The sequence below is a fragment of the Talpa occidentalis genome, unplaced genomic scaffold, assembly GCF_014898055.3.
Source record: "Talpa occidentalis isolate TD23 unplaced genomic scaffold, MPIMG_talOcc4v2.1 talOcc4.16, whole genome shotgun sequence".
Lineage (NCBI taxonomy): Eukaryota > Metazoa > Chordata > Mammalia > Eulipotyphla > Talpidae > Talpa > Talpa occidentalis.
In genome coordinates this window covers 44,462,891-44,485,341 of record NW_023601653.1, presented here as the reverse complement: position 1 = coordinate 44,485,341, position 22,451 = coordinate 44,462,891, and the positions used below count along the sequence as shown (strand labels likewise).

Genomic DNA, 22,451 nt, shown 5'->3' with positions numbered 1-22,451 from the left:
TCTTCTTTTCTGAGTTAACTTTTTAGTACCACCTATTTTTCAGCTGTGGATTCTAGTCAGTGTTATTTTTAGCCCATCCATCAAGATTTGTGAACTATGTGTTATATATACAAAGCTAGCTCATCAATCAAAATTACAATAAAAATGCAAATGTTTAGGGGTTTCCTATTATACAAGAATGGCTATTTGAATTCTTGGTCTGAACATATTGTAATTTTAGACCTTGCTAAAATTAATTCCCTTGAGATTTTCCATCCACAAGCTTGGCAGTGTCTTTCCACAGTTCTTTGTTATGCTTTTCAGTCCTGACTTGCAACTTTGAGAGCTTGGGCAAGTTTAGTAGAAATGTTTTAATCCAAAGGAATAAAAACTTCTCAAAGGTTATCTATCTTGAACCGTGTCAAGTTTTCCATGAATGAGTGACATGAAATCTTTTCATGTGCTCTTTTTTATATTTGCACATCTGAATAAAGATATTTATAAATTGTTCTAGTATTTGTGGATAGCTGAATGATATTCATTCTTGAATACTCAGATAACTCAGTATCTTACCTAGGCACTTGAAATATGGTTTAAACAAACCTATTGGATCTTACACTACAGGGTCTTTTTTTTTTCATGGAAAATATCTGGGAAGCAGCTGGCTACCAGCTGGCACCTCATACTGTTTTATTGACATGGAATTGGTGCTTTAACAAGCTTAATTATAAAAGAACTTCACCTGCATGGCAGAACCCACTACCCCCCCCCTTATTTTTTTTAACACATTGCTGGGTTTTTTTTGAGGTCTGTTTTATAATTTCAGCCAAAACCATATTTGAAATGAAAGCTTTATATGGATACTCTTAATTTAATTAAAATGGAGTTAAACAAGTAAATTAAATATAGCTTCTTTTCTGTAGGTAAGATCAGGAATAGGAGTGGGGTATCTTGAAGATAATGGTGCTATCTACAAATTTGATTTAAGTGATAGATGTAGCTAGATCTTCTACTTCAATGAGTTGATAAGGAACCATCTGTTTAGCCCATATATCCTGAGGGTACCTTTATTTTGCTTAAGTATATGATAAAATTCAAGCCTCACATTTGATTAAAAGCACTTCTGGGGGGCTCCCTACTGGTGGAGGGGTTGCGTCTCAGGGCTATGGAGCTATTGCTATAGCCAGCTGCTGGGGTCTGAGTTTGATCCCTGGCCAGGGAGCTGACTGCATGGCACACTGGACCTCTCCTGTTTCACCCACTGCTCCCCTCAGCAGTGTATTTCAGTAGATCTGCCTGTTCTGCTCCCCACTCTGTCTCTGGTGAAATCTCTCACCACCACCCGCACACCTCTCGCCTCTACCTCAGTACATCTTTTTAAAATAGCACTTCTAAGTACTTCCTAATATAATTGATTTAGTTCTCAGCACACAAATGACACTTAGGAAATTCTATTGACTGGTTTATCCGAAGTCTATATGAATTTGCAGAAAAATTATTGATCACATATTTAAACATTATGTTATAAACCCATATTTTCTCTTTTTCATAAACTACTGTAAATGATGATGAATTGCTGCTACTCTCTTGGCACTGTTTTATTGCATGAACAAAAGATTGCTAACCTCCTTAAGATCATCACTTGGGGAAGGGTTTAAAGAGAGATTTAAAATTACCTTTCAAACATGCAGACAAAAAAGTGATGAAAATCTGTGGTTGGTGACAATAGTTATAATTCAATGTGAAAACATTACTTCTGAGTAAAATCCCTTGTTGCTTCTTGTGCTCTAAGATTTCTAGATCCTGGAAAGACAAAAGGTTACATGAGTAAATTAGATGTTAGTATGAAATAAGTGGGTCCACCCTTTTGGGCTTATATTTATAGTTTTCTTGTAGTCAATAAGGTAATTACATTTCTATTTGCCTGTAACACATGGGATTAGAGATATTTATAGATCTTGCAAAAGGAATTGGACACAGTTGGCTCAATTCAGCAACAATATTGCAAAGGACAGTGTTTTCTAAACTGAAAGTGTATGGAAGTATTACCCATGATGTTTACTTTGTATATTATTTTAAGAGGCTTGCTTAGCTGATGCACAATATTCAATGAGAGAGAAATGCCTATAACTTTGGACATCCTTGGGGGGAACATGGTCCTGGAACAGAAAGAAAAAACACACTACGCCTCTTAGATTTATTATATGTATTGCATTATTCAGTCTGTTCTTTCAAATATTTTAATAGCTAAATTCAATTTCTCTCAAGCCCCAAGATTCAGATTCAAACCATATCCCCTGTAGCTTCCTCTGGGTTTCCTTTCTCATCACCCCCTCCCCACCTAGCAGGATTACTCTCTCCCCCATATCTGCTAACATCTCTGTGAATAGTGCTTTCCTTCTCTCTTACAGCACTTCTCAAGTTGCATTGCAATTATTTGTTTACCTGTCTTTCTCACCAGACTGTGAACTCTTCAAAGACTGAGACAGTGTTTTATTTAATTCATGAGATATACCCAGAGCCTGTCAGTATCTGGCACATAATAGGCACATAGTAAATGTTGAAAGAAAAAAATACAGGGAGATTAATGAATAGATGTAAATTATTGTCATCTTTGTTGGCACTCATGATAGCATGCAAAAAGGAAATGCCTATCTTATTACTCCTTCAATGTCATGTGTAGTCTCTTTTCTGGAAAACAGCAGAATGCTAAGCAGTCATCTTCACTCGATTGCCTGATTCCACAATAGCGATAGCAGCACTGTAATTAAAGTATATGCACTATCAAATCATTGAAAATCATTCCGACTTGCACTCTTAAAATCAACAGGTGTGGTTTTTCTTGTTTTCAACTGTAGTTCACTTACTATTTTAAAAAGAAATGATGTCTGGTTGGGTAAATAAAATTTGATAACAAAGGCTATACCTTTACACAAGATAGGATTGATTCTTGGGGGAAAAATGGAGGGTTGATTAAACGAAATCATTGAGGTGGCCAGAGATGGTTGTAGTAAAAGTAAACTCTCTCAAAGACCAAGATTAACACTGAAGGTTGGTGATTAAGATGACAATTGCAAAGTCTACTGGGTTTTAAGTTCATCTTTTGGTTTCACTAAAAATGAAATGCCTTCTAACAAGATTTCCCTGTTATTATATAAATTCATGTGCACTTAAGTCAAATTAAATTGTTCCCTTTCATTCATTTACACTTTAGTCATTGAAGAGATATTGGCTATGGATGAGAATCCTCTTTCTTGGTTTTACTACTTATTATTTTATATCCTCTTTATGTTTTTTCCCCTGCCATTTAAGAAACAACCTCACAGTAGTGCAACCACCTTCAATAGAAACTTTCTTGAAGAATTGAAAGAAATTTCACTCTCTATCCTTAGGAAATGTCTGATAGATTATATTGCTTTTATAAGTAAAAAAATTGACAACAGGGCCTCCCCGGTAGCGCAGCAGTTGAGCGCTGGGTTGGGAAGCTACCCGCAGCCTCTGCAGCGCCAGTTCGATCACCGGCCTCCGGGCGAGGGTCCCACATGGCGCGCAGACCTCTCCTGCCGCCCGCTGCTCCCCTCAGCAGTGTACTTCGGTCCTTCTGCCTGCTCTGCTCCCCGCTCTGGCTCTGGTGAATTCTCTCACCCTCCCGCACTTCTGACTGTACCCAGTGCTTGTATAAATAAATAAATCTAAGAAAGAAAGAAAGAAAGAAAGAAAGAAAGAAAGAAAGAAAGAAAGAAAGAAAGAAAGAAAGAAAGAAAGAAAGAAAGAAAGAAAGAAAGAAAGAAAGAAAGAAAGAAAGAAAGAAAGAAAGAAAGAAAGAAAGAAAGCCCTTGTTCTTGAAAAAAAAAAAAAATTGACAACAATATAACTTTCCAACATGAAAAGATTTCTTATTCACAGTCATATTATCAGAACCTAACGTAATATCTGGGACAAAACAAACTCAGTAAATAAATATTGAATATGGACTAACTGAAAATGAATGCTATAGGGTAATATACAATTTCTGTTTGGTGATTAAACCAGCAAAGTGGAATGCAAAGGTCATTTTCATGTTTAAGGCATGTGTGGAATTTCAATTGCTGTGGGAGGTCTGCAGAAATGGAAACTTTTGATTTATACACTATGCATATTTTTTCCCATAAAGAGAAAATAGGGAGTTTAGGCCTACACAGAAAAAAGGAAAGTTTTATTTATTTATTTATTTATTTATTTATTTATTTATTTATTTAAAAATTTATTTATTGGGGCCTCCCCGGTGGCGCAGCGGTTGAGCGCTGGGTTGCAAAGCTGCCCGCGGCCTCTATGGTGCCAGTTCGATCCCCGGCTGCTCCCCGGCCACTGGAGGAGGGTCCCACATGGCGCGCAGACCTCTCCTGCTGCCCGCTGCTCTCCTCAGCAGTGTACCTTGGTCCTTCTGCCTGCTCTGCTCCCTGCTCTGACTCTGGTAAATTCTCTCACCCTCCAGCGCTTCTGACTGTACCCAGTGCATGTATAAACAAAACAAACAAACAAATAAATAAATAAATAAAACATGCCTCTATTAAAAATAAATAAATGGATAAATAAATAAATAAAGATTTATTTATTTATGCATACAAGAGATGAGGTGTAGCCTGGAGGTGCGGGGGTGGGGTATATGTGCGTGGGAGAGTGGGGAGCAGAATAGACAGATTGAATGAAATCCTCTGCTGAGGGGGGCAGGGGTTGAGACAGGAGAGGGTCTGCTGTGCCATGTGGGTCAGCTCCCTGGCCGTCATCAAACTCAGGCCATAGCCGTGATAGCGCTGAGGCTTAAGCCCTAGGTCACCAGGCAGGCCCCAGAAAGGCTATTTAAACTAAACTAAATCTTTAGTTAACAATGAGCCTTGTCTGAATAAATGTATCCTTGATATATTTTGCAAGTAAAGCTGCTATGATTAACAAAACATTAAGGATATTTATTTTACTTTTTTCTCATTCTTTTAGATTTTCTAGTTTCGTATATTACAAGTGTAATTTATAAATAAATTAATATATTCTATTGGGGTCATAATCAAAGCAGTTTAGAGCATAGCTCTCAATAATTTAAAACTATTCATTTACAGTTAAGTGGAAGGATTTGCCATGCAAACCTACAGAAAATTTTTCAAATGGAAATTTATAGAACACCTTTCCCATTCTACTTAGAACTGGCTATTTGAAAAGCATGGCAAAGAGTCATATAGTGTATCAAGGGGTGAGGGTACCTGTAACAGAATTCTGAGAGCCTTGCAAATAATAAAAGTCATTATTTTGAATTCTCTATGCTCAATATAGCTCTTTTAAACATCTTCATGTAATCAGTAAGAGCTGATTCCTGAGAGTGAAATGTACCGGAGGATGGTAGATTCCCTTTGGAGTATGGGATTTGGAGCCTGAGTTAGGAGGCCTAGGTATATTTAAACAGATTTCAACCATGACAGCTAATCAACCACTAGAGTCAGTTGCTATGGAATGGCAAATGGAGAATCTTGGGGGCAATCTAACTTCTTGAAGTCACCTTAAAGGCTTAAGTAAGCTTAGACAGTTAGATGGAAATTTCTTTTCAATGGGAAGAGTCTAAATATAAATATAAAAATAAGTAATGCAAAAAAGGAAAAAAATAATGAATATAACATTTTTCTTTCCATCAAATATCAAGATTTTGAATGATTTTGTGAAATTAACTGGCAAACAACATTGTTTGTGAGTAGTCATGACAAATGCCTCCTTTCAGGGACCTCCCTAGTGACCTTGGTGTAAGTCTCAGCACTATCACTGCCATGGCTTGAGTTCAATCCCCCGCCAGAGAGCTGACCCACATAGGGCACAGGAGACCTCTCCTGTCTTGCCCGCTACTCCCCTCAACAGTGGATTTCAGTCAGTCTGCCTATTCTGCTCCCCACTCTGTCTCTGGTGAATCTGCTTACCCCCTCTGGCCTACACCCCAGTTTTTCAGCACACACACAAAAAGTCTCCTTTCATCTGATGAATGAAAATAATCTCAAGAATCACCTAAAACACCTTGCATGCTGCAGGCAGCCCTAAGAGAAGCCAACCTTGGTAAACAAGTCCTCACACTTCCAAAGAGGAGTTTCCAAATCCTGTCAGCAACCACTGCAATTGTCCTTGGCTGCATGCTCAGTGGACGCTTTCTTTCAGTTGGACCTCACATCACTTACTTGGAATGCTATACCTTCCCTTGCTCCCATCCAAAGGCTGTGAACACTTTGGAAGAAAATGCTGTGGAGATGGGAGGCATTATTTCAGGAACAAAATCTCCGTAGCCACAGGCTTTGGCAAAGCTTGAGTCTGCCGACGACAAATTGGCCACATCTGTTTTGTGTGTGGGAGGCACACTATATTTATCATCCGAGATGAGTCACCTCATAAAGGAGCATAATCTTCTTGAGCTTTTGTGTTTAAACTGCTCTCTGGTAGAGTGAGCTGTAGTATTTAAGTTTTAAGTGGTACATAGCTAGGCCTCCTGGTAGCACCCTGCCAAGAGCAACAATAGCTGGAGAAGAGAAAAATCCTCTTCCTTGCATTTGCTTCCAGCCTGTCGTTTTAATGATATCACTGCTGAAGCAAAGGCAGCGAGGATTCTCAAAGGGGCACTACCCTTAAAGACCAACCCATCCCACACCTGTTCTGGAATTGGAATAGCTGAATTAGAACAGCAGGGCAATGAGACACAAATACAAAGGATAGAAAGAACCAGAACTATTACAAAATACCAGTTAAACATCTCTAATTTAATTTATTGTTGCTCATTGTCTTCTTAGTATAGTCTTTAGCATTTTCTTCACATATTATGTCATCTGCAAATAGCAATAGTTTTATTTCTTCTTTTCTAATTTGATTCCTTGCCCAATTGCTCTAGCTAGGACTTCCAGTACTATGCTGAATAGTAATGGTGAGAGTGGATGTCTTTGTTGTATACCTGATCTTAGAGGAAAAGTTTTCAGCTCCTCACCATTGAGTATGATGCTAGCTTTGGATTTGACATATATGACATTTATTACACTGAGGTATATTCTTCTATCCCCATTTTCCTAAGTATTCTATCATAAAATCAATGATGAATCTTGTCAAATACCATCTCTGCACCTACTGCTATAATCACATGGTTTTTTCCTTTTCCTTTGTTGATAGAGTGACTTACATATGCAGGTTTCTCAAACTATGAAAAATAGATCTACCATATGGCCCAACAATTCCACTTGTAGGTATCTATCCAAAAAGTGCCAATGCATTAATTTGAAAAGAAACACACACTCTTATGTTTATTGGAGTGCTATTTACAATATTCAAGTTATGGAGACAACTTAAGGGCCCAGTGACAAAGCACTAGATTAAGATGTGGTGTGATGGAATACAAACTACTCAAATTTGGAAAAAGAATGAACTTTTGTCATTTGTGACAACATGGATGGAGCTGGAGATGATGATAAGTGAAATAAACCAGAAGGAGAAAGAAAAATGCCAAATGTTTTCACTCATATCTAGACTACAGAGAAGCCAAACAAAGGAATTGAAGAAAATAAACCAAAAGAAACCCTAAAATCTCTCTTCAGAATTGAGACTGCTATAAGAGGAAGAAGGATTAGGGTGGGCCTAGGGGTAGGAGGCCCAGTGATTTATGGTAAAGGACTAATGGGTGTTTGAGGTTGGGTGTGGTATGGTAACAACAGCTGAAGAAGTGTGCACCTAGTCCCCTAAATTATATACATTGTTGTCAACCAACGTTACCTCAAATAAAAAATTAAAAAAAATATCGTTCACTCATCAGTAACCTTCTATAGTAGCTCATAATAGGGATTCTGAATTGTGGTTCTCAGATGTGATATTCAGGACATAACTCTTCGTATATATCATCAGTTACCTAATTTTATTTTTCAGTTTCCAAAGTCTAAATAAAAAAACCCAGTAACTTTAGACCTCTTTGAAATTTTATGTTGGAGGCTTTCAAAAGTTCTTTTTCATTATAGTAATACTAAATACTATTGATAAATTTTATCCATGAGATAAACAGAATTTTCAAAGAAAAATGTTCAGCTTTGATAACTTTCTGAAGAGGAAGTTAATGTTCCCTGGTTTCCTTCCTGTAAACTATGTCTTAACTTTGCCCTTTATATTCTTGGGTAAGATGCTCACCTGGACCAATATTGCTCTGTGGCCTAAGTCTTCAACCACACAGTGTAAGGCCTATGAGTGGAACAGAACCTGTGATACTGTCACACATATTACCTCATTGTTTTACTCTCAGCATCTAACTTCATATGCTGTTCAAAAAGAAAAAAGAGGTGAGAGATCAGTAATATGCATGTCTGCATCTCTTTGGAGAGAATTATAGTCTGATATAGATACAAGATTTAGCTGACACCTTTTCTGTCACTAAAATTGAGTGCTGAGTGCTGGGTGGGAAATTCAGTCCCCATTCATGTTCACTTATTGTTAACAATTTGGAGGTAACATTGTCTGTGACCTAATTAGCTTTATGACCAGGTAATTGTGTGACTTTTAGTGCCTGGAGAGATATAGTAATGGTCTCTCTTTCTGTTCCATCCCAAGAAATGTCTATGCAGCCCTGTCTTTAGAAATATTCAGGATCATTTCACCATAATCTTTCCTTTGGGTTTAACTAACAGCATATCTCTTAAAATGTAAATGTAATTTGGAAGACATCACGTATTAGGCATCACCTATCCTCAGATTTGGAATAGGTTGGTTTTTTGTTGTTGCACAGTATTATAAGGGGATGTGGCTCAGAGAAGGCAAGAGATTTTTTGCATGGGAAGAACTGGGGTGTAAGGCTGAGGTGAGGGAGGGTGAGAGGATTCACCAGAGACAGAGTGGGGAGCAGAACAAGTGGATTGAGTGAAATCCACTGCTCAGGGGAGCAGCAGGCAAGACAGGAGAAGTTTGCTGCGCTCTATGTGGGTGAGCTCCCTGGCCGGGGATCCAACTCAGGCTGTAGTGGTAGTAGCGCTAAGACTTAACCCCTTGGCCACGAGGGAGGCCCCACTTACCCTTCCATTTAAAGTCATCTTGTGAATCAGTGATACCATTTTTTAGGGGACCTGAGATTATGGATGGCTCCAAGAAGAAGAGCACTACTGGTGAAAAAATAATGAAAGATAACTGACTGTAGGTTAAGAACCTTAAGAGGAAAATCTTCAGAATGTTCAATACATATTATAGATCTTCAAATAAACTCTGTTGTTCCTAGAACATAATAAACATCCAATTTATCAACTTGTTCAACTAACAAATAATAGCTGAAATAATAGCTGAAATAACAAGGAACCATTTAAGATTGTGTTCAACTTATATTCAGCCTCTTCTTCCTGCTTCATCTCTATATTCTTTGTCTTTTTCTTTTTTTCTCTTCTTCCTCTTCCTACCTACTCCCTCTTCTTGTTTTTTACTGCTGTTTTTGACACTTATTATTTCCTCTTGCCTTTACTTCCTGTCCTGACTCTACAGGTATTACCCAACCATTAGGTCATTTCTCTGTCACTAAGCTCTATCTCCTTCTTTAAGTTTTCTCTAAGCTGCCGAAACCCACCTTGATTTCCTAATTTGGGATGAATATGTAGTTACACACTATCTTATGTGGTTTCTTGTTATTTCAACTACTATTTAATTTTGTTAGTTAACAAGGTACTTTGAAGGTTGAAATCAGATCCCTATTTATCTGTAGTCACACAATAATTAGAGCAATGTTGGACATATAGTCTCCTAATTAAGTGTTATTGAGTAAATTATGGGTTTTTAATAAATACTCCTTTGTAAACTATCTTCCCTCTCCATGCTCATAGAAACACACACATTATTTTACTTTGAAGAGAAGGGAGAAAAGGATTAATCGATGATCATAATTTACTTGGCATAGTCATATCTCTCTCTTGCCTGGCTAAAATCTATCTTTTACTCCTTTACTTTGGCTATGCTTTTGCTGAAACAAATAAAAAAGCAAAAAAGAGATTCAAGGAAATTCCCCAAAAGAAAAGTGAACAAACAAAACCAATGAAAGATCCCTCCAAAAAGCCACTACAACAACAAAACCCATAACCAAGTGCTTATGAAATAAATAAAAATAATACCTTTATAAGGTCAACATAGAAAATCATACTATAGACTACAATTGGGAAAGAATTACTCAGTCAAAGTTATGTTTATTATCCTGGGATTGAAGCAAATATTTGAAATGAATTAATAGTGGACAGAGCAGCATCTGATTTTCCCCCACATAAGCCTTTTTAGATCAAGAGTACTTTGTGGCAAGAACATGAAATCAGTTGAGACCAGCTGACCTTTGCAAAGAATTGTAGCTGGTTAACTTCATAGTTCACTTCATATTGTATTTGAGACATGAAAGAAAAATCTTCCAGTCGCCATCTGCTAAATTATTCCCCTCCCTCCCCTCCTCCAAAGCCCACACCGAAAACCATCTCTACCACAAAATCCTCCAATGGAACATGCTTGGGATCCCTACTCTGTTGTATCATAGCAGTTAAGCAGCCATTTCAATTCTTGATTAATTCAAGCAAGCAAGAAAAAATTTCAGTAAAATAGGATTAAATATGTAGGCGGGCTTTTGCATTTTTTTTAATAAAATAGTTTTTTGTTTTGTTTTGTTTTTGTTTTTGCTATGACGTTTCTCCTAGTTTGCCAAATCAGTTTGGAGTTAAGTATATGATAAAAATAATTGAGTTTATTGTCACGCTTACATTTTCTGGGTTAAGGACATAAATTCCACACTGTATCTGCTAAGATTACAACTGATTCACCCAGATTCTTTTTTAATTATAGCTTCTCATGGGCTGAAATGAAAACCTTTTCTAAATGCTTAATAACAGAATGCTTCTCAGGGCTGTTAGAATTGTAACTCTTGTACAAAATGAGGGGTACTGATGTTGCAAAAGCTGAAAAATGTAATGTGGAGAGGGTCTTTTCTTTCTGCACCAGGTCCTGTTCCTCCGTGATTCCCAGGGAGGCCAGGGCTGGATGAACACCAGCACCAGGATACTCCAAATACTTGACTAAATTGGATAGTTTATGGAAACTCCACCACAAAGACATTCCATGTGTGCTGTGGAGTTGGGGTTTGGCTGTGTGCGTGGGCTTCATGCCTGCCTCTGTGCTGTGTCTTTGTATCCCTGAGCTTGGACTTTTCTTTAGCTGTTCTGCGTCATTGCTCTAGTGTTAGACCACCTTCTTCTTACTTAAGACATAATTATAGATATTGCAATGAATTCCCACCTAATGGAACTTTCCTCTCTCACTGAGAATCTGAATTATCTTTTCCCTTTTCTGTGGAGGCCTCACCTTCCCCTGGCCTTGATGGTTGGAGTAGTAGAGAGAATTGACTTTGTTTAATCAATGAGCCAACTTGGGGAGCCAGCTGTGAGGACAAGTATGGTGCAAACAAAAGAGAAAGACGTTACTTTATTTTACTTTACTTTTACATGTTCTACTTTCACCTGTTAACAGTTGGGAGTGAAGAGACCTTTCCCTTCTCAATTACATCACATTTTCATCACATTACCGCTGTTCTTCCTTCCATGAGACTTTTCTTAAAATAGCTTCTTCCTATTATTTATCATACCCTGAGATGCATTTCAGGCTATATAAATGATTTGGTGCAAAACCTTCCCTTCCATGTGCTCCTGGCATCATCCTCTAGCTTTAATACTTTTGACCCTGAATTTTCCTTGATCTGGTTTCTTTCCATTTCTCATTCTGAGGGCCTTGTGGCTCATTGCTTCCTGAGCGGCAGACTGAATGTTATCCTCATCAGTGAGGGTTTTGATTTCTGAGCTCTTCTATTTAGCACTTCCCTGCCCCAGTCACATTTTTCTTTTTTTTTTTTTTTGTTTCTTTCCCCCATTCAGCTCGGCGCTGACGCTCCGTCTTTGGCAACGTTATATGCTCACATGGGTGATTCTTGTTTCCTGTTGGACAGCTGCAAGTATAGTCAGCATTTTTAGTTGACCTTCGATCCTTCCTCCTGTCCAGCTCATCAAATCTCAACCTGGTTAGCCTACAGCAGTGGTTTTCCCTGTCTTTTTTTTTTTTTTTTTGAGCCCATAGAATATTTTTAGAGAGTGATCAAACAAAATATGAAGCCTTCCCTAATTATTGAAGACACTATTTCTACTCTCCATGTTCCCTAATTAAAAAATTAATTTCAGGCCTCCCTGGTGGCCTAGGAGTTAAGTCTCAGCGCTATCAGTCTGACAGCCTGAGTTTGACCCCTGGCCAGGGAGCTGACCCACATGGTGCAGCAGATCTCTCCTGTCTCCTGGCTACTCCCCTTAGAAGTGGATTTCAATCAATCTGCCAGTTCTTCTCCGCACTTTGTCTCTGGGGAATCCTCTCACCCCTCCAACCTCTGGCCTACACCCTAGTTCTTATATGCATAAATAAATAAAAATAAATATTAAAAAAAAAGAAAAAAAAAAGTTAAAAAATAATTTCACAATGCAGCTTTAGCATTCAATTTAGCAGTATTGCTTCCTGTTATCTGCCAACACTATTATAATACCCCACTATTTTAGAGAGAAAGAACATCAGGTTCATTTGCATTTACATGCTATAATCTTTATCCTCCCCATGCCCATTCTCTTTCACTCTCTACAGCTTACACTTTATCCCTCTCCAATATTCTGAACTCCAAACATTACCAGTGTTTCCAGGATATTGCACAAGTATACAGTTTTCCTGTGATATCTTCACTCTTTCCCAATCTGCAGACACATGACTTTTAAATAAAAAACAAAACCCATGCAGGGCCTCCCCGGTGGTGCAGCGGGTTGAGCACCGCGCTGTGATTCTGCAGCCTCTGCACCGTGGGTCCGATTCCTGGCCAGCCAAGGAGAAACCCACATGGCGTGGCAGACCTCTCCTGTCTCGCCCGCTGTGCCCCTCAGCAGTCTTATGTCCGTCTGCCTGTTCTGTTTCCCACTCTGTCTCTGGTGAATTTTCCCATCCTCCTGCACCTCTGACTGTACCCCAGTTCTTGTATAAATTAAAAAAATGTATTCAACAAGTATTTAATGAATACCTACTATTTATACACACTTTGTAAGAGTATGGATTGCTAGGAAATAAAACACAACAAATACAGACTTTTGTGTACTTGCTACTTTTTTATATACCAATTGAATTCTTTACTTTCTTTAAATACTTTTAAATATGCCCTAACTCACTAAATTCACTTCCTTTACTTTTATTCTAATCATTCCCTTCAGAAGTTAATTACAGTCTGGCTTTGCATTCATTCTCTCAAGGATTAAGAGAAAAGCTATTTTGTGGTCTTATTAGAAGATCTTTTCTCTGGCTTTATAATAGATTTTTTCTGGTCTCACTAGCTTTTCTTTTCTCTGTCATTATCCCTGTTCACTCTGTCTTGTATTCTGATTTCTTTTTTCCAAGTTCTTCTCTTATGTCTCAGACTTTGTCTATATCACCTCTCATAACTTAAGTCTGGCTGTTGCTTAAAGTATTACCATAAGCCCTATGATGTTTTTTTAAATCACTCTATCAAGAACAATTGCATTTTTTTTTAAGATTTATTTATTTATTTATACAAGCATTGGGTACAGTCAGAAGCGCGGGAGGGTGAGAGAATTCACCAGAGCCAGAGCGGGGAGCAGAGCAGGCAGAAGGACCTAAGTACACTGCTGAGGGGAGCAGCGGGTGGCAGGAGAGTTCTGCGCACCATGTGGGATCCTCCTCCAGTGGCCGGGGAGCAGCCGGGGATCGAACCAGCGCTTGCAGAGGCTGCGGGCAGCTTTGCAACCCAGCGCTCAACTGCTTCGCCACTGGGGAGGCCCAAGAACAATGGCATTTTAACAAATTTTCATTGTCATCTCTTGGGCCCTCTCCCCAATTTATATTTCAACTCTCACCTTCTACCTCCTTGGCAACTCAAATGGCCTAGCTAGTACTTCTACTTGAATAGCCTGCCACATTCTGAATTTAGCATGTTTATAGCTATAATGTAGATCTTGGATATTGATTTCAAAAGAGCAAGTACTAGCTGGGATGAAGATGCCTAGAAATTCAGACCCAGGGGGATCAAAGATCAGTTGGAAATGCACCAAGGCATGAGTCTAACATATATGATCATTTTATATAGAGTTATTATGTATTATTATTATGGAGTATTACATGGAGTTGGTACCAGGGATTTGGGGACTAGTCTAGAACAATAGGAAGTGGCTTATAATTATATTTAGTGAACTCTCAATTGATGTTTGGACATATGAAAATATAATACAAATATAGAACAATGGATAAGCAAGAGATACAGAAAGCATTTTGAATGCAGTTACAGGTGAAATTCATTGGACAGCCTTAGAACAAAGCACAGGCACTGTAGTGATGGCTCATGGGTGAGTTTATAGTAATAATTTTGGGCCTCCCTAGTGGCGCAAGGGGTTGAGGCACAACCTATGAAGCTATTCGCAGCTGCTGCAGCACGAGTTCAATCCTCGGCCAGGCAGCTACCTACATGGCGCAGCAGACCTCTCCTGACTTGCCTGCTGCTCCCCTCAGCAGTGTATTTCAGTCATTCTGCCTGTTCTGTTCCCCATCCTGTCTCTCTATAAGGCCCCAATTACTTATAGAATTCTTGTGCTTTTGTAGTTCCTATTTACTTGACTTTCCTCTACATTGATATATCAATCTGTCATTGAATATTTTAAATCTCACTACGTTATCTATGAGATGACTTTTTTGACTCTTTCAGTTCCATGAATATTTTTTCTCAATCTTTTACATATGCTACTTCACTTTTTGAATTTTCAAATATTGGTTGTTTCCTTGGATTCTGTCTTTGGCCCTCTTTCTTTCTCTCTAGCTTAACTTGCCCTAGGAAAACTCATTCACATTCTTGATTTTGACACCACCCTATCTTATTAGTTCACAGTTCAGGTCCACAGTTTTGATATCTCCCTCAAGTTTCAGACTCATATATTTTACTACCTTCTAGCTAAAGCTGTTTAGATGCCTTACTCATCACGTCCAAATACAACATGTTCAAAGTGAAGCAGATTTTTTTCTCTCTCTTCAAACCCACACATCCTTCTGATGTTTCCCATGTTAATTAATTGAAACATTATTCACCTAGTCATTCAAGCCAGAAGTATGGAGTCATCAGAACCGTTTCCTCTCCATCATCCCCCACAGGCAATCAATAGCCAATCTTGCTTATGTTACCCATGATCCTGTCTCAATCTCTTTTTATACTTTTCTGCTTCAGCCCATCTTCAGTACATTTGGAATATTTTACTCACTTAACCCCTAATCTACCTGAGTCATGACTTGCCTCATCATATCACATTGCCCTTCAAATAGTCTGGGTGTTGTATCTGAAATCAAACCAAGTCTCTTTCCTGCTTCTAACCTTGTCATGGTTCTTTATTGTTTATTGAATCAATCTAAGCTTCTTATTACACCTTAAAGACTCTTCATGATCTGATCCTTAGCTGGGCTCTCAGCATTATCTCCTATTATACCTTACCTTAAAGTTATTGCCTGAAACTGAACTCATGGTTTATTTTTATCCACTTCCATCATCATTATAATTTTATTCAGTTCTCTAAACTAGAAAAGAAGTCAATATTTACTCCTTTACCCATCACCAATAACCCCAAATAATTTTATGCCAGAAAGCACCTATAAAATCTTGACTCTCCATTGTATTCCATTTTTAATATTTCTTCTCAAAACTACAAAAACATCTTGATGCTACTGAGTTTAGTTTTTCTGGGTATTTGATAGATCCATTCTGTGTTGGTGCTTTGGGTATTCCTGAAAATGTTCCAAAAATCATTGAACATCCATAGAGGGAAAGGATGTGTGATAGTTCTACCACACACGTCCCTACTAAATCCAAAGTAGGTATGTGATTAATAATTAGCAGAAATTAAATAGCTATAGATTGATAGATATGCAATCAAAATCACTCAGCCATTGTTTCTAGATAGCCACTTCAGTAGCAGAAGGTGTTAGCATAAAAAAAAGTGGGATACTTTTTATCTTTTAGCAAAGAGCTATGAAGGATTTATTATAAAATGAGGGAATAAGGCAGTATTAATTGTCTAAATAATTTCAGTGTCATTCATATTCACCTTCTTAAAAAAGATTTGTTTATTTATGCATACAAGAACTGGGCTACAGACCAGAGGTGCGGGGATGGGTGAGAGAATTCACCAGAGACAGAATGGGGAGCAGAACAGGCAGACTGACTGAAATACACTGCTGAAAGGAGGAGCAATGAGTGAGACAGGAGAGGTCTGCTGTGCTGTGTGGGTAGCTCCCTTGTTCCCCGGGGATTGATCTTGTGCCGCAGAGGATGCAGATAGCTTCATAGCGCTGTGCTTAACCCCTTGCACCACCAGGGAGGCCCCATATTCACCTTTGTGCCCAAGAAAGTTTTGAAGTTATATATGCTTTTAAGAAAAATATAAACAGCTGATTCCTCAAAGTTTGAAAGAAAACTCATTCAAGAGATTTTGTGCTATATTTGATTGGACAAACATGGTTAAAAAATAACTTTCTGGTTGGGCCTCCCTGGTGGATCAGTTGTCAAAGTCAGCACTCCCAAGCAATCCATAGCCACTGTGGCATGAGTTCGATCCCTGGCCAGAGAGCTAACCCACATGGTGCAGCCCATGTCTCCTGTCTTGCCTGCTGCTCCCCTCAGCAGTGGATTTCAGCGGTTCCACTTGTTCTGCTCCCCACTCTGTCTCTGGTAAATCCTCTCACCCCGTGCATCTCTGTCCTGCACCCCAGTTCTTATATGCATAAAAAATAACTTTCTGGGAAGTTGTTTCCATAAAAGGACTCTTAACTTTCCTTTTTACCCCTGCCAATTCAGTAAAAACAGCTCTGAATTCAAGGCTTATGTGGTGGCCCAATGAAAAACTGCCTGCTTTTAAAAATTCAGTAATTTCAAAAAGGTCCCTAAAGGCATGAACTCAACATATACTATTAATGAAAATGGGATATTTGGGAAGAGAGTGAAGAACCAAGCTTGCTTAGGACCTGAAGATGGCATTAAGATGCCCTTTATTTCACAGTTTATGTAGCGATTGTAAAAAGTGATCGGTTACAATGTTCAGAGGAAAGCTTTGTGTTTATTTTGTGGGAAGGTACAGACAGTTCACGGTTTTCACCAGTTCATTTTGGGGGTCCTGCTTTTCACCACATCTCTTACTGGACATTTAATAATAAAGACTCATGTTTCACTTTTCACTAACCACAGCTACTCCTGGGGTGGTTTCTACTGACATCTGACAGCGTATGCATAATCAGGATGTAACACAAGACCAGCCAGCCTTGGCCTTGCTGGATTCTTCTTTAAGTTACATTTGCATCAAACACATGATGTCTAAAAGTGAAGACTGCCTTTAATGTTGGCAAGTTGATGACGGTGAAGAAAAAAGTGTCTGCGTTCTCTGAGAGGATAGCCTTATCTTGAGTGTTCGTTTGGAATGTCAGTAGCCAGTCTGAACAAAGAATTCCTTGTATGGCCAGGACGCCTTTTGAATTTATTTATTTATTTTTGTCAAAAACAATAGTCTCTGGGGAGAAAGCAGAGCTAAACCACAGTGTAGATCACTGGCATTTGTAATTAATATGATTTTTATTTTTCTTGGTCACCCAAATGGCAGGTATATGCCATTTGGGGTCAATTATCTACTTTCAGTGTTTTTCCCATACCACCAATTTCGGCAGTCTAGACAGTGTGGTTGTTCTCTGGTAAGTGGGGGCTTCTTTCTGGGAAGTGATTTCTTTTGGCTCATGGAGGAAGTCTCAGCAGACATGGATAACTCTCCCCACACATTTCCTTTGCCAATGTATTTCAATATCTGTGATGCCATAATAAATTAATACATCTGTATCATATTAATACTACATTAGCACCATGCAACAGTAACATGATACAATAGAAACATTGCTACCCCCCTAAGACTTTCACAAGCCTCTGGTGGATGAAAACCATTACTGACAATTCCAGCGCACAGATCTTATGTCTGTGAAAAGGCAAAATAGACATGTCCGGGGTGCCTTGCAGTCATATAAACTGTCTTGTTATCGACACCAACACTGCTGTCCAGAGATAAGAAACACAGACTTTCAGACTAGTTACTCTGTGAGTGCTGCACTTTGTATAACCCTAGGCATTCTCTGCATGAGTGTTACTAGTTTGTCATTCTCTGGATAATTGCTCATAAATCATCGCTTCAATTGTTCATGATTCCATAATGTTTCTTGCCAAAAAGAATATTTGATAGATATTCCAAAAGTATTTACTTATAAGCTATTTGGATTTCAACTTTTCAAAATGATATGAAAGAAAACATGAAGAAGAAAAACTGATTTTTTCTCAAAGCCAAGTTTGATGGACATAATTTTCATTTCTAAAGTGAATAACACAGATGCATTAATCTTAGCTAGCCCCTTGCTTTCTAACCACATTCCTAAACAACTATCTCTTCTTCCTAGTTATTCTGGGTATAGTATACTTCTTGTCATGTTAATTGACTCTTTTCATAAGTTTTCAGAGAAAAACTATAATTTGGGAGTTAATTGGGTTATTGTGTTATCAAGATTTTACAAACTAATCTAAACTTTTGTGCTGTGTTTGAAATCCATTGTCCTGTGCTTTTACCTTCATAACTGAAAATCAAAAATAGCTGCATACCTCTGATGATGCCTTTCACATTTTTGAAATATGTCGGTAGTTTCATCTCTTTTTATTTCCACACTAAATAGACCCAGTTCCTGTGATCTCTCTTCGGAGAGACAATTTTTCAACCACTTAATCATTTTCATTGTTCTTCTTTGGATCTGCTCCAAAGGCTCCTTCCTTGGGTGGCCCCAGTGTCCAGCAGTTCGCTGCCGAGTTCTGAGCAGTGCTGACCTCGTGGGGTGTTGCCTCATTGGAGACACAGAGCAGGAGCCTGGTGTTCTATCTAGGTAACTGCACTCTTGGCATGCAATCCCACTATGTGAAAATCCAGGTATAGCTGAAAAAATCAACTTGTTAAGAAAAGTCACCATAGAACTACTAGAAAAAAATGCTATCCATCATGTGAACTAGGGTACACCATACCCACCTAATCATTCATTCATTCATTCTTCCAGTTACTCAAGAATATTTGTGAAATACTCAGTGTATTTCCTGGAGATATAAAAATTAATTCCATTTCTCTCTTATCTTGGCTCCTTGCCTTGAGAAGTGTATAGTTTGATCTTTGGAATCAATCAGATCTATGTGAAATCAGCTCCATCAGTTATATGCTAAAACTTATCAGCACATATTTTCTCCAAACCTTAATTTTCTCATCTCTAAAATAAACTTTAGGGGCCTCACTGGTGGTACAGAGGTTAAAGACAGTGCTATTAAGCAATTGCCAGCCACTGCAGCACAATTTTGATCCCTGGCAGGTCAGGGAGCAACCCACATAATGCAGCAGACCTCTCCTGCTCCCCTCAGCTGTGTATTTTAGTCAGTCTGCCTGTTCTGCTCCCCACTCTCTCTGGTGAATCCTCCCACCCCTCTCCCCCGCACCTCTGGCTTACACCCCAGTTCTTGTATGCATAAATAAATAAATCTTTAAAAAATGAAATAAAGTAAAATAAAATGAACTTAGGGATAATTGTCTCATAGTAGGTGGCACAGTTTAAATAAGAAATAGAGGTAAATAGTGTGACAAGGAACTCATGATTATATTCCAGGGTCTTTCCTATAGCAGACAACTTTATTTAACTGAATTAAAAAGAATGCACTAATAAGTGGAACATATATGAAAACTGATTACTACAACATAATAATAAAGTCATGAACAAAATTTCATAGGCAAACAGAAGAGCATAATGCTAAGACTACTTGTGGGGACTTTAGGAAACATGTAGGAAATAATATATAAACAAAAGACAGTTACAAATTTTCTAGGCAAAAAATGTGGTGAAGGGTATTCCAATTGGAAAAAGGAATATGTGTAAAAACACTGAAATTCAAGTGAGTATAGAAGGGTAAGGGATAAAAAAAATAATCAGATTTGGTCAACAGTTTTGACCGTTACTGATGAGGAGGTAAAGGAGTACACAGTTTGCTTCTCTTTCTCTAGTTTAGAAGATTGGATAAAATAGTAACAAATATGAGGATGAGAAACAGATAAAAATAATGAGTTCTGTTCTAGTCAGGTAGCTTAAAACTTACTATGTAAAGTTGTAAATTAATTTGTATCTTAAAACAAAGTGTTGGAATGGAAATGCAGACTTGGAAATTAACATCAAGGTAGCACTCAAAGTTGCAGAACAAACAAAGCCACATATGGACTTTGAGACATGTTACAGTCTTCATTGAATCACCATTCCTAAGCTATAACATACTTACAAAAATGTGTTTTATTTCAAATATAACTTACCTTAGAATTGTCTCTTTATTATACTTTAATCATATATCTTTGTGCATCTATCATTAATTCATTTAAAATTTAACTCTGTTTCCAAGAGACTAGCCCCTGTATTAAAGACATAGTTCTTCCTCCAAAACCACTTGCCACAGAGGAACTGGTCCAGTAGTATAAGACTAGATTGAGGTCACTCCCTTTATTGAAGCACAGATGACAGCAGTATGTAGGAAAACTGGGCTTCATGACATGAACAGAGAGTATTAACTAACGTGGGAGAAAACAGTGGATGTTTGTGATGTCACTGTAAAGAAATCTATCGATAGAAGATCCACTTGGAATCACTGAGAGCACACTATAACTCAATTGGTTCTATTTGATCTGAATTCCAGATATATTCCAAACCCTCCTCCTCTGTCTTCTGAACCACAGGAAAGTGGTCACAGCTGACTTGTGGGTGTTGGACTGCTCTGTCGACATTGCCCCATCACCCTCAAATCCTTTTGTGAAGCAATCACAAGATAAGAGGCCAAAGAAATCCAAAGTCATTACAGATCATCCATAATCATGTACAGGATTCTTTCAAATGATATCATCTCTAAATGATGAATATAGAGTTCTTAGAATGTTACTGCTAACAATCTGGAAATTTCCTTGCATTTTTCTAATTTGAATAAATCTGGAATTTAAATAATTTTCAATTAGGATTAGAACAATTCTTTTTATAAGATAACTTTATTCCTGCCCCATTTATTTTTTTTTCTAGCCCCTTGGCAGAGGACAAGGAAAAGAAAAAACTTTGCTGCAGTTAAATAAAACTAACGTTCAAAGATATGTTTAAATTATATGATTAAAAAACAAAAATTTATGATCTGAATTAGTCAAGACTCTGAAGAAAGATGTCTTTATAATGTTAAACTATTTCTTCTTAATGTCCTGTTGCCCTGCTGTTCTAAACATTCATGGGTCTCAACTTCATTATTACCTTATTAACTAAAAAGGTGTCTAGTCTCTAAAAGGATAATCCTTTCCAAACCTAATGATATGTGAGTTGTTTGCTTCTTTAATGAAATGTGCTTTGAAATAATTTCCCATGTTAAAAATAATATTTCTCTGACTGTCATTTCGTAAAATTCCAATCACTCATTTCTCCTACTTCCATTCTCAGCAGGTAAGAGCTAGTTAACATTATAAACAAATCCTTGTGAGTGCTTACAGATGCCAGTGGGAAAACATGGAGAAAAAAATGAATGCACATAATAAAGAAATTTCTAAGGTGAAAATTCCATGTCCTTAGATCATTTGCAAAAACTAATTCATGAGATGAAGGACTCTTGGCCACTTCTTCAATCAGACCAGAGTTAAACTTTTACTAACACTCAATACCCTTTTCAGTTTATTCCAGGTTGTACACTGGAGGGTAACATTGTTCGCAGAGCAAGACCAAATACAATGAATCCCTAGTCTCCTAACATCCCTCTTAAGTGCCCTTTAACTGATACTTCCCTATCATTTTTTTCCTAAACATTCAATTTGGAAAGTTTTTGTGGAAGGATTATTTGTGTATATTATTTCATAGATAAATATGCAATGGGATAAAAAAATTAGAAAACATAATTTTTTTTCTGCACAGATAAGATTCTGCTGTTTCTTTTTTACTAGACTCTACATTATAAAAAATCAAATTTTATGACTTTTAGATATTCCTAGCAAATTACAGATATATTAATGATTTAAAGAAGTTTATGCACTCCTTCTTTTTTGGTGATTACACCATATTGCAGGTTTTCTTGAATCTGAAAAAAATCTAAAATTATCATTGCACAATTATTTAGTTATTTTTAAATACATTTTTGTGGGAAACAGAGATGCCAAGTAGTCATTTAAATTTTATGTCTGCAATTTCTTACTTTTGTGAAAGAATTTAAGTAACCAAATGATTTAGCCCATGATGCTTCCATGGATTAACCCACATCTGTTTTGTAAATCTAGAAAGGCTTCTGAGAATTGTCCAGTATTTTTTATGAG

The 22,451-nt window shown here is 37.7% G+C and overlaps 1 long non-coding RNA gene across 1 annotated transcript; it reads right to left on the bottom strand.

The window, feature by feature from the left end:
- Positions 1 to 1,696: 1,696 nt before the first annotated feature.
- LOC129146032 (uncharacterized) lies at positions 1,697 to 20,701 on the bottom strand. Its single transcript, XR_008552341.1, has 3 exons — positions 20,439 to 20,701; positions 8,143 to 8,270; positions 1,697 to 1,782 (listed from the first exon to the last, which is right to left on the bottom strand). It is a non-coding gene; the product is annotated as an uncharacterized LOC129146032 (long non-coding RNA).
- Positions 20,702 to 22,451: the final 1,750 nt, after the last annotated feature.